At 40.4% G+C, this 12,080-nt stretch overlaps 1 protein-coding gene across 3 annotated transcripts in view; it reads left to right on the top strand.

Moving 5' to 3' along the window:
• PDLIM1 (PDZ and LIM domain 1) overlaps nucleotides 1–12,080 on the top strand; it is an 872,789-nt gene that overhangs the window by 561,522 nt on the left and 299,187 nt on the right. The gene's annotated exons all lie outside the window — the stretch shown is intronic.

The following is a 12,080-nucleotide window of genomic DNA, read 5'->3' on the forward strand; positions in this document are numbered from 1 at the left end:
AAGCTGTTTAGTACACACAAACCCATCTTTTATGACAAACCTACTAGTGGCAACAATAATTTAAAGGAGGAGGACGACACACATCTTAAGTTTTTTTCTGAAACAAAAAAACAAATGACCTTGCTTGGTAGAGTTTTTTGATGTAGTTCATTAAAGTCTACAGTTTTAACAGTTTCTTTCTTAATGTGCTTACATTTTTTCATCATTTTCTTTTTCTGTTTTTTAAATGTGTTTCTGGGTAGTATCCTACATTCCTACTGGAAGCAAAAAGAGTTGTGTACTATCTGATTTTCAGATGTTTATGCTAATTAGATGCCCAGATTTTTAGCTGGCTATTCCTATTTTTCATGGGCCTCTAGTTCCTATTTTCAATGTCTGACAGGTATGAAATTACATTAGAAACCTGTGTGAGCTGGGGGGTGGAGTATGCCAATCTGATAGAATTTTGTTTTTCGCCCAGAGCTTTTCCCCAACCACAGCGCCCCAAAATATGATTCTCTCTTGAAATGTATTTTCCTGATAAAATCCCATATTCGACACCAGCATTTCTGTAGTTACTATAAACAAGTATGGTCTTTGACAACTGGACAGATCAAGACTATGACTATCAACTCCGTCACTTGTGAAATATTGAATGTTGTGTACAGATTAGTGTGGACCCCAGAGCATCGGTACATGTCTTGCCTTGTTGCAGAAAAGTAGTTTAATAAGGGGGAGCCCCAGTTGTCCCCAAAACTGAACAGTTTTCCCAAACTCCTACTTTTGCACAAAGGGTCATATTCAGTGGAGATGTTACTAGGACAAGCAAAATAGTAGAAAATCATTGGAAACTTCCCAGTTGATTGATTTTATACATCAGTTTTTATCTAGTCTTATATTGACTGTTAATTGTTGGGCCTCCTCTTCTAACTTTGGCATAATTGTTGCTTGGATATCTGTTGTCTTAGTGTTCTGCAAATATACAGAGATCAGTATATATTTTTTGGGTTTTATAATTTTCACACTGATTCCTCACATCTCTGAAACCCTCCCCCCCTCCCTGTTCTGGTAGTAGTTTAAATTTGGTGGCTTTCGCAGTGCCCGCCCCACTGTAGATTTGATCTAGGACACTCCTCCAGTCCCATCTCTTTACCGGATTCTACCTAATAAACCCTTTCTGCACTTGCTTTTAGTCCTTTTTAATTTAATTACATTTTTTCAAACTGTGTGTGGACTAATATTGCTACATACTCGTGTGCCAGCTTGCACTGCATGTGAATTGTTTTTGCTACTTTTCTGAAAAAAAAAAATAAAAAATTGTAAGCCTGTTTCCAACCTTTCCTGTAATTAGTGTTCCAGATGCAGATTTGCTGTATCCAGGACTATTTGTAAGCTTCTGAGCCACCAAGCCTTTCTGTGTTGGAGGGAAGCCTTCTAGCTTATCAGTGGGAGTGGTAAGCACTAGGTAACCTGTCTACCACATAAGGAGTGGTTCTGGCCCAGAATTTGTAGTTATTTGCCATTTGGGCGGTCTTCCATCTCTCTCAACTTTCTGATTTGAAGGCCTGCATTTGCACTTGTTTCTGTCCAGTAACTCCTGGGCCCATCTCATTTGCTCACTCAAAAAAAAAATAAAAAATAAATCTGCTTTTACTGTATTTGTGTTTCTTCCTACTTTATTTTGCTTTTGCGTCATCTTAAAAGTACTCAATTGTATTTATTACTGCTTGGTGTAACTCATTCTAAGCCTTTTAGTTTAAGCACTTGGGCTTCAGACCAGTTGTTTTACATTAGGAAGGTTTGTGGCCTGCACTGTGGTGGCAGGACAAGTAGCTTACATCCTTCTAAGTTGTGAACTGCTGATTGAGGGCTCAGTGTCTGTTGTTCTAAAAGTGTATTACTTCTGGTTTAAGCACTTGGGCTTCAGGCCAGTTATTTTACATTAAGAAGGTTTGTGGTCTGCACTCTTGTGGGAGGAGAGGCTGGACTCTGCCCTTCTGAGCTGGAAATTTCTGGTTAAAGGCTTATAGTGCCTGCATATTTGAACTGTTTCTTACTGAAATTGGTACACCTTGTTTGCTGTAGCATAGACTAGATCCAGGCCTGCTGAACCTAGCTTTATTTCTATGCTGCTTGTTTTTTCCCTGAAACGCTAATTCCACCTAAAACGCGGCTTTTCAGCACTTCTGTGGATCACTAGTGCTATCTGCATTGCTTACTGTACTTATTTCCTTGTTTCACTTGAAAGAAAGTTACTGTTTGTCATTTTTGCATTTAAGTTACCTGTAACGCATTGCATTTAAGTTACCTGGCACTTGCTCACTAAAGCAATTATATAAGTCGGCACTAAAATATTAAAAGCACTACACCCTCACAAACTCCCCTTGAGTACCTTGTTCCCCATTGGCCCTTTTTTTCAATTATAAAGGAATTCCCAATACTATTCTAGCATATCCAAAGGTCAGTTGTCAATCTCCTGTCCGGTCCAGCTGGTGAATTTGGGAATCTTAAGGCAATGTTACAACTGCCTCATGTACACAGACGACCCTCTTCTCCTCCCAACAAATTCCAACACATGTGAGAGATGCAACCATATAGCCATACTGGCAGCTAGGCTCTCTCAACTCAGTACTGGTGAAACCAGTCAGGAGGAGAAGGAAACCACACTCACTACAATTCCAGTCTCACATAGACCTACCACGACAGCAAACCAAACACATAAACACACACAAACATACTCGGAGGCTCTAAATAAAAATCTGCCTAAGCAGCAGAGACCTCCAAAGCAGACATCCAAGCAACGGCTACCCCAAAACAAAACATGTGCAACACATAGCTCACAAAGCCAGTGTGCCGAACAGTCACAGCCCTTAAGGCTAAACAACACACCTGATACACTTGTAATAGGCGACTCTATCATCAGGCACACTGATGTCCCGCTCACCAGGCTAAACAAGGAGAAGGTCACGGTGAGCTGCCTGTCTGGCGCTAGGATCCGCCACATAACACAAGCACTCAGGTCACTCCAAGGCAAGTACAAATATGACTCTGTCATTGTCCATGCTGGTGTGAATGACCTGAGATGTACCTCCCTGGACTACATGAAAAGAGACATAGAGGAGCTCTCTGAGCATGTAGCCCAGGCCGGTATGACCCTGACCTTGAGTAGCATCTTACCCTCACCAAGAATGATGCCACAATATGAAGACAAGATGATCAATTTCAACAATTGGCTTAATTATTGGTGTCATTCAAAGGGGATCCAAAGCCTGTCAGCCTGGGATGACATGCTCGACAAGCCACGATGCTTCGCTAGGGACGGCTTGCACCTGTCACCCCTGGGCTTTTGGATATTGGCAAAGGCTCTTGCTACACCCATAGTGCCTTTTTAAGGCAAGGCTCAAAGGACAAACCCACCTCCATAGGTATCACAAGGGATAAGAAACTGAGTAATGCTACTCAATGCCAGAAGTCTAAACCTCAAGATGCACACACTCGAAACTCTCCTTAGCATGGAGAACATCGATATCTGTGCAGTAACAGAAACCTGGTTCAAGGCTCCCGAGAGCACCCCAGCACTACCAAGTTATACCTCATACCATTCTTTTCGGCCCCAAAACTTGGACCGTACCATAAAAGGAGGGGGAGTATCAATATTCGTCAAAGATACCCACACCTCCAGGTTGGTGGCACAGCACGAAGCATCAGAGACTATCCATGTCCAACTAACAGTGGGTAAAACTGCCTTCCAGTTCATAGCCTGCTACAGACCACCCTCCCAAACCCAGGAACCCCACTCGGCCTTCCTGAAAACACTGGAAAATATGAAGGTCTCTCCAAACCCTATTATATTGGGCGACTTCAACTACCCAAACATAGACTGGGAGCATTACTCTAGCTCCAGCACCCTAGCCCAAAGGTTCCTAGAATTTATAAACTCAAATGCTATGGAACAACTTGTTACCACTCCCATAAGAGGGGAAAACATACTGGACCTGATCATCACCAACATGGGGACTCTATGCTCCAGAACAGAAGTGTATCCCTCACTGGAAAGATCAGACCATAAACTAATCTCACTAGATATTCACATCCCGACTCCACCCCCTGCCCTGAAAACCACAGTGAAAAACTTCTCTAAATCAAATTTCACACTCCTCAAAACCGAGGTGGAATCCTTCAAAGCCCCCGGGCCTGTGGAAAAATACAGCCCAGACCGCAGAATCATTTATAAACCATTCTATGAACACCTTCAGGAATGCATGGATCATGCAATCCCAAATGAAACCAAGACCAAATCCTCCAAAGGCAGACATCCTGTCTGGTGAACCCCAGCCATAAACAAACTATACAATAGAAGGAGGAAGCTACTACATCATGGAGCAAAATCCCAAAAAGGGAAGGCATCTCTTATCAGTATTAGCAAAAAACTATGGGCACTCATAAAATCGTCTAAGGCCAGCTTTGAGGGAAAAATTGCACAGGACACTAAGGATAATCATAAGGCTTTCTTCAGTTATGTTAGGAACCTGGGTGGGAATTCCCAGATATGCTCAGAATTAGTCCAAAATGGCAAAAAATACACCGAACCCACAGACATTGCCAACATCCTAGCTGACAGGTTCAACACAAACTCCCCCCCCCCTCCCCACCAAAAGGGCAAATATTTATCCCAGCCGAGTGCTGCCCCCCTGACATCTCAGATGCTCAGGTAAGAGCTGCCCTCTCCAAAGCAAAAAACACAGCATCAATGGGACCAGACGGTGTCCCGGGCTGGTGGTACCTCAACGGATCCTGGAAACTGTCGCCCCATAAGCCTGACTAGCTTGGTCTGCAAAGCTATGGAAAGGATCATCATGGACCTCATAAATAAAGATATTGGGGACCTACAGACACTGGATCCTACCCAGTTCAGCTTTAAGGGCAGATCCTGCCTCTTAAACCTGGTTGATTTCTTTGAAACAGTCACCAAGGCCATTGACAAGGGGAAGGTGGTCCACACAGCCTACCTGGACCTCGCAAAAGCCTTCGATACAATACCCCACTCGGGCATTATAGATAAGCTCACCAGCTTAAATATAAACCCCTATGTCACTAGATGGGTTACAAACTGGCTCAAGGACAGAACCCACATGGTTAGAATTGCTGGAGCCATGTCAGACTCCAAACCAGTTACAAGTGGCATCCCACAAGGCTCAGTCCTGGGACCTCTCTCTTGTTCGATATATATTTGTCGGAGGTACAGGCCAATGTGGAAGGACTGTGGCTGACTAAGTCCGCACATGACTGCAAACTGGGCACCATAATAGACTCTCCAGACGACACAAGCATCCTCCAAAAGGGCCTCATAGAAACAGACAACTGGTGCCAGAGCCATGGCCTCAAGCTAAACACCAAAAAGTGTATAGTCATCCCCTTTGGCAAAAACAAAGTGCCCACAAATTACCACATAGGTGGTAATCAATTAAGTACAAAAGAAGTAATTAGGGACCTGGGGACCCAAGTTGATGGCAATCTCTCATTTGACAACCACATGGCCAAAGTGGTTAGAAAAACATTTTATATAGCCCACCTAATCATGAAGGGATTCACATCTAGATCAGGGGAGGTCATCGTGCCTCTTTACTCATCCCTCATCAGGCGCATAATTGAGTACAATGCCCCTTTTGGGATGTACCTTACCAGACACCTGCAGCAACTGGAAAGACCCCAAAAGTACCTCACCAAGAGGATCATAGGGCTCAAAAAGATGCCATATGCTGCGCGGTTAAAGAAACTCCAGCTCTACTCAGTGGCATACCGCCTGCTCAGAGGCAATCTGTGCCTGACATATAAAGCCATGACCAACCCGGAATTAATGGACATGCTGCACCTCAGAAAATCCAAATCCCATCGAGCTACGTGCTCGAGAGACTTGAACCTCAGCATTGAAATAAATAGGACATGCTGGAGGGACAGATTCATAACCCAGAGGATCCCTTCACTCTGGAATAAAATCCCAGTCCAGGTTAGGCAGAGTCCCTCATTGACTCTCTTCAAGAGGAATCTTGAGTGGATGGGAGATCGTAGGTTTACCCCGGGTATCACTTCTGTGTCACTGTTAGAGGCACAGTATACTAACCTCGAAAAAGGGCATAGCAAAATTAATTTAAAATGGGTGGTGAAAGCCAAACACACTCTGGCTAGTCTTATAAATGCCCTAGGGCAGATAGCCTAGTATGAACCTATGAACCTAATTGTCTTCCGTAAATATTTCTATTTGTACCTTGTCTTGGTTTCTCATTCCTCTGCTTTATACAGGAGCTCTGGTTATTTTTCTTGTCATAGGCCCCTTACGTTTGCATACAACTATTTCTACTTTCCAATACCAAAGTCATTCTGCAACAACTTTTTGCACTTGAGTTAACAAAAACTCCTTGCTTAACAGCAATCTTTCTAAACACATGCAAATTATCCAAATGTTCCCTTGTTTTCCCTTTAGCATTCAGCATGTAGTCCCTCTTGTTCTGTGAAATTCCCTTTCTTCTATACTTTACACTGTCAACCACCTGCAAATAATTTCTCTTATTTCTTTCCCATATCTCTACCTGTTTTACTTATACCATGAATTGAACTCCATTTTCATTTATTCCACTCACTAGGTATCCTTTCTGAAGTACTTTGTCTCTACAAATAACTCAAATCATATGCACTTAACCATTCCTTAACTTCCTCTCATTTCAAACAGATAAGTAGGAAAGTGCTGGTGTTTCATAATTACATTATTACTCTACATTGTTATCCCAGTTTGTATTGGTGCATAATTGTATATTGTTATTGGATGAGACGAAAAGGTTTAAATTAAATACACATGGTCCTGTGAAATGTAATATTTTATGTTCTCAAGCCCAGTTATTGTATCTTGGAGAATATGTATATTCTGATTTCCCGATACAGAGTTCACATTTTCCATACTAGATGTTCTGATATACTTCAGTAATGTACCCTAATTTGTTATATTTTCCCACCTAACACTCCCTGCTACATCCTTGCTATTGCAAATCAGGTTACTGTCCCTACCCATAAATAATAATTTCCAGTTGAGGGTTATTGTATCTCCCAAAATTATCCTAAGCTCTATCATACTAGTTTTAGGTGGAGTAGAAATGCATGCCAGCATATTCCTCCCTCCTCAAGTAACCCTTGCTCCCAAAACTCGACAATTCTTGTCCTGTTACTCTTTTTGTCCACATTGGAGTACCTCTTTCAGTCAATATATTACTCCCTATTTCCTTTGTCCCTGACATTCTGGTGAATATCCATCCTGTAAACCTTTCTTTGTTTAAAATTACCATATGGATTTGACAGCTGTCTCCTGTAACATTGCTGTTTGCACCCTTTTAAAAATGTTCTTTGCCTTGCAGGTATTAATACCTGCAAGGCAGTTTGCATTTCATGTTAATATTGGCAAAGCAACCATACTGATAAAAGGCTATTACTTCCACATATTACAATATTTCTTTTGAATATGCTTCCAAAGTAAAGCCTAGATCTGCACAGTAATGTTTGGCAGGCTCAATGTTATATGTACTCACTTTCCAAAAAAGGTGGTTGCATCCACATGTATTACCTATTATAAATTAATGGTAAACCTGCTAAAGTGTGTGTTAGTATTCCCACTTAGATTGCAATTATCATTTCAGTTCCCCTCCCACATGTGAAAACAACCTGCATGATTTTTTTTAGTAAACTTTAACTTTTAACCTTAAAAAAAATACACTGGTTATGCTAAATTGTGCACTGTTGCATTTAATGTATTAAAACTGCTGGGCAAATAACTACTTGTATAACTACTCAGTTGTCAAAGTTTCAATGTTCATTTATTTTCACTGAATTTCTTGCCAGTTTCCCTTTAAGTTAATTAAATTGTATCTTGGAAGTTTCACACAGTACACACTATTCAGCATGTTCCTGGTTAATTGTTTGCACTTGTGTGTCCATCTCCAAGTAAAACATTTGCTAATAAAAAAAAAAAATAGTAACTTTGCAAATCCAAGAATGAACCCTTGTGGATGTCATTCAGATCCAAGAATGAACCCTTGTGGATGTCATTCAGAACACACTAATCAAATCTGCCACAATTAATTGGTTGCACATTTGCTCTTTACCTCCAACTAAAAGCAGGTGCTAATGGAAAAAAAGCAGATAAATGCAATGTACTACCATTTTCATTCTTTTCATCGTTTTATCTTGCTTTTAGCCCACTTGCTTAAAAAAATCTCACTAATGTAAGCTGAGGCTATTAGTCCTTGGATAACCAACCCTATAAAACAGGGATAATTATCTTTTAATTCTACATATAATACGACCAATGCAGTTTTATATTTCCCAACAGCAGCCCAAGATCACAACATTGTATTAACTTTATATTGCTGCTTTCCAGACTTTCTTACTTTGTAGTGTAAAGCCTAGAAATGTTATAGTTTAAAAAAAAAAAAAAAAAATACATTCATTCTTTAATTTCACTAACATGTTGAAGTCACTGATAAAAATCTCTACCTCACATTTAAAATACTTCCGTCTGCATACTTTACAGAACTGCTTTATAATGTAAGATGCAGTTTTATATTATGGAAGCTCTACACAAATATTAGCAAGAATACAATTAGTTACTTCAGTCCTTTCATTCTCCTCCTAAACATTAATGCTGTAAGTGGAATTCATGCTTAAGATAATCCCCACAAGTGTAACAGTCAGCAAACATGATATTTTTTGTTTAGACACTTTTTCTTTCAGAACTACAATTTGTGTCAAATGTACATTTTACGGAATTGATTTATAGTTCTCCCATTTGTTTACTTATTTCACATTGTGGCTGGTTGTCTTCTTGATACTCAACCTCAAAACACAGGTGTCTGGATCAATTCCAAGATTCTCCTGATTTTTCTAGTCACACCATGGGCTTTTTTCATCACTCAAATTCTTCCTTTGCAGCAATTAGAAAGGATTCACTGGCAGTCTTTTGATTTATTTGTCAAAAGACTGTGAAGCAGAATCCCCCTCAAGTTGCTGGCTCACTTTTTGTTGGCTAATTCTTGGCTTGTTCTGCATACAAAAATTTCTTTGATTCTCCAGGAGAATATTCTGAAAACAGCTGGATATAGCAACTTGAATCTTGCCTCTTGGTGTACCCTGATTGTTGGCATAAACCTGCTTGATGTTGGTCTAGTGTCCCACAATTAATATACAAATAGTCTGGCATTAGCAAATTTTAATAAGTTTCCCTTCTGCCTCAGTTTTGTCAAGAGCAGCTCCTTCTGCTAGTATTATTGCTTCTGTACCAATGTAGGTTTTTGGTTACTTTCTTATGCCCAGATTAAGCATGCACATGATGTACCCTCAGTTATCATATCCTGCTGTGTAACACTAGTCAAGTTACTTATGTGTACTGTCATAAACTTAATGCAGTATCTATTCCTTCCACTTTCTCTGGTATAGCAAAAAATCTTGGGTTTTCTTTGTTCTCTCTCTTATAAGCCTAGTATTTTTGAGAAGTTATTTTTTCGAAGACCCATTCAGCCATTCTTTTTCATTTCAACCTTTGGTTTCTATAGTTTTATTAGCTTATTTGAGTTTCAGCTTAAAGCTGCTTCTGTTTTCCCAGCCTTTTGCCAGTTGACTTTATATTCCTCAAGTGTCTCACTTATACTAAACACCTGTCTGTGCATTTGATGTTTTTTTCTAAATTACTGCAACCATCTCCTATACTGAAGCTGAAACCTGAATGCTTTTTGCCAAACAACTGCAAGGCTCTTCCCAGCCAGAACATTTTCTTTTACCTTTCTGGTTGAGTTTCTCTTACTTTACAATTTCTTATTTTTGGCATCTTGGCAGTGTAATTACTAGCCAGGAACTGAATGTTACTTAAGTTGATACCTTTTATTGGCTTTTTAAATGTTTTTTTTTTATTATTACATACAGTTTTCACATTGGGAGTGCTCTGATCAAACTGCTGCTCAGTTTGCAGCCATCTTGGAAATTCTTCAACCTCATCTTCTTGGTTCTACATAGTCTGGCTAATTCATTGCTGTACTGAATAACATTTTGCAGTTTACATTAATGTCATAATAATTTAATTTAAAATGGATTCCAAAAACATCCTTTAAAAGCACTTCCATTGTCTTTGTGAGTGTGGCAAAACTTAATATACCAAACAGAGGATCTTCCCTTAATTGTTTATCACCTACACAATGCTGTACTCCAAGGTGTGCATGTTTGTGTGTGTGTGAGCGCACACATTTGTAAGTGGGTGTGGGCGCGCACATTTGTAAGTGGGTGTGGGCGCGCACATTTGTAAGTGGGTGTGGGCGCGCACATTTGTAAGTGGGTGTGGGCGCGCACATTTGTAAAGTGTAGCACATTTGTAAGTGTGTGGGCGCGCACATTTGTAAGTGTGTGGGCGCGCACATTTGTAAGTGTGTGGGCGCGCACATTTGTAAGTGTGTGGGCGCGCACATTTGTAAGTGTGGGCGCACATTTGTGTGTAGCGCACATTTGTAAGTGTGTGGGCGCACATTTGTAAGTGTGTGGGCGCGCACATTTGTAAGTGTGTGGGCGCGCACATTTGTAAGTGTGTGGGCGCGCACATTTGTAAGTGTGTGGGCGCGCACATTTGTAAGTGTGTGGGCGCGCACATTTGTAAGTGTGTGGGCGCGCACATTTGTACATGTACCCAAAATAATCCAAAAGTATCCAGGCTGCGAAACAATTCCAGTAATAATATACAAGGTACAGCTGCATCTGTGCAATTGTTTACATGCTTGCATATTGTGGCAGTGTACATTTTTGTGTATTCAGTGGAGTTAAGTGGGTTTGGTGGGGATTTGATTCATCTGAATATTGCCAATATAGTAGATATTTGGGCTTCAAGAAATTTCTGAAGGTACCTTTTATGAAGGTGCCTTGGGAGGAAGGGATCTTTGGTTTCAATTTTATTTTGAAGACAACATCTTTATGTTCATACCTAAGAAGTGATGGATATACAATGGATGGTGCAAGATGCTCCCATATTAGTAAGAACAAGATGTAAGATGTTATTTCCCCCATTGGGTATTCTGACTAATTGTTTCAGGGAATTTGTATTGACAATGTCCAGGAATCGCTTTGCTCATACACTACTTAGTTCTGTTAGATGAGTAGACTGTTTGACCACACTGTCATGCATATCATATGTACATACATATATGTGAGTGTGTTCCTGCGCATGCAGAAGCTGGCCATGCATTGCTCATCGACTGATACTAAGCAGTTTCAGCAAGGGATGGCATGTGTACATATATGGTGTACTAAATGGGATCAATTTAAGTGCAGCATTGTTGCATTCGGTAAAAAAAAAAGCTGCTCACCTCACACATTTTAACTGGTACTCGACAGACATGATCACAAGAGACCTGGATACTTAAGTTCTGTAGCTCTGTCATATAATAACTTGATCATGTTTCCACCGTACTCATGAAGTCCTGTCTGTACCAAATAATTTCCAAGGTAGTGTCTTCATGATCCAAAGAATTCATCCTGTCACTGTAGCCTCCACTCATCAGACCCATCATTGAATTCAAAGCCCACTTTTTGTGTGTGTAAATTGAAGAATAATTCTCAACTAGAAAGGCTCCAAGAATACCTTACCAGGAAAATTCATCCAGTCCCATTAGCCCAGCTGTCACTATACACAGTAGCCTACAAAGCTGCTCTGAGGTAACCGGTTTTGATTTTCAAGCCATTAAAAACACAATCCTGTTTGACCTTCTCTTCCTTTGCTAAACTGCTGACTCTACAAACACCTGCACTAGGGATCTAAACCTACACCAACAAATAAGAATTGCTGGAAAGAGAGGCTTCCAATATAAGGCTGTAGTATAACTGACCAGTATAGGTCAAACAAAGTGCTACTTTGACTGCCTTTAAGGCTAGTGTTGATGATTTGATAGGTAAATACAAATTTACACCGCGATTGTCACAGCCCTGCTAGATTTTTGGGTGGTAAGCACTATTAAATGCTTGAAAGAGAGGCCCAAACTGTGTGTCTACTTAACGGTGTATATTACTATAGGCATCTAATACTA

The sequence above is a fragment of the Protopterus annectens genome, chromosome 14.part0, assembly GCF_019279795.1.
Source record: "Protopterus annectens isolate FY-2018-M chromosome 14.part0, PAN1.0, whole genome shotgun sequence".
NCBI classification, from domain to species: domain Eukaryota; kingdom Metazoa; phylum Chordata; order Ceratodontiformes; family Protopteridae; genus Protopterus; species Protopterus annectens.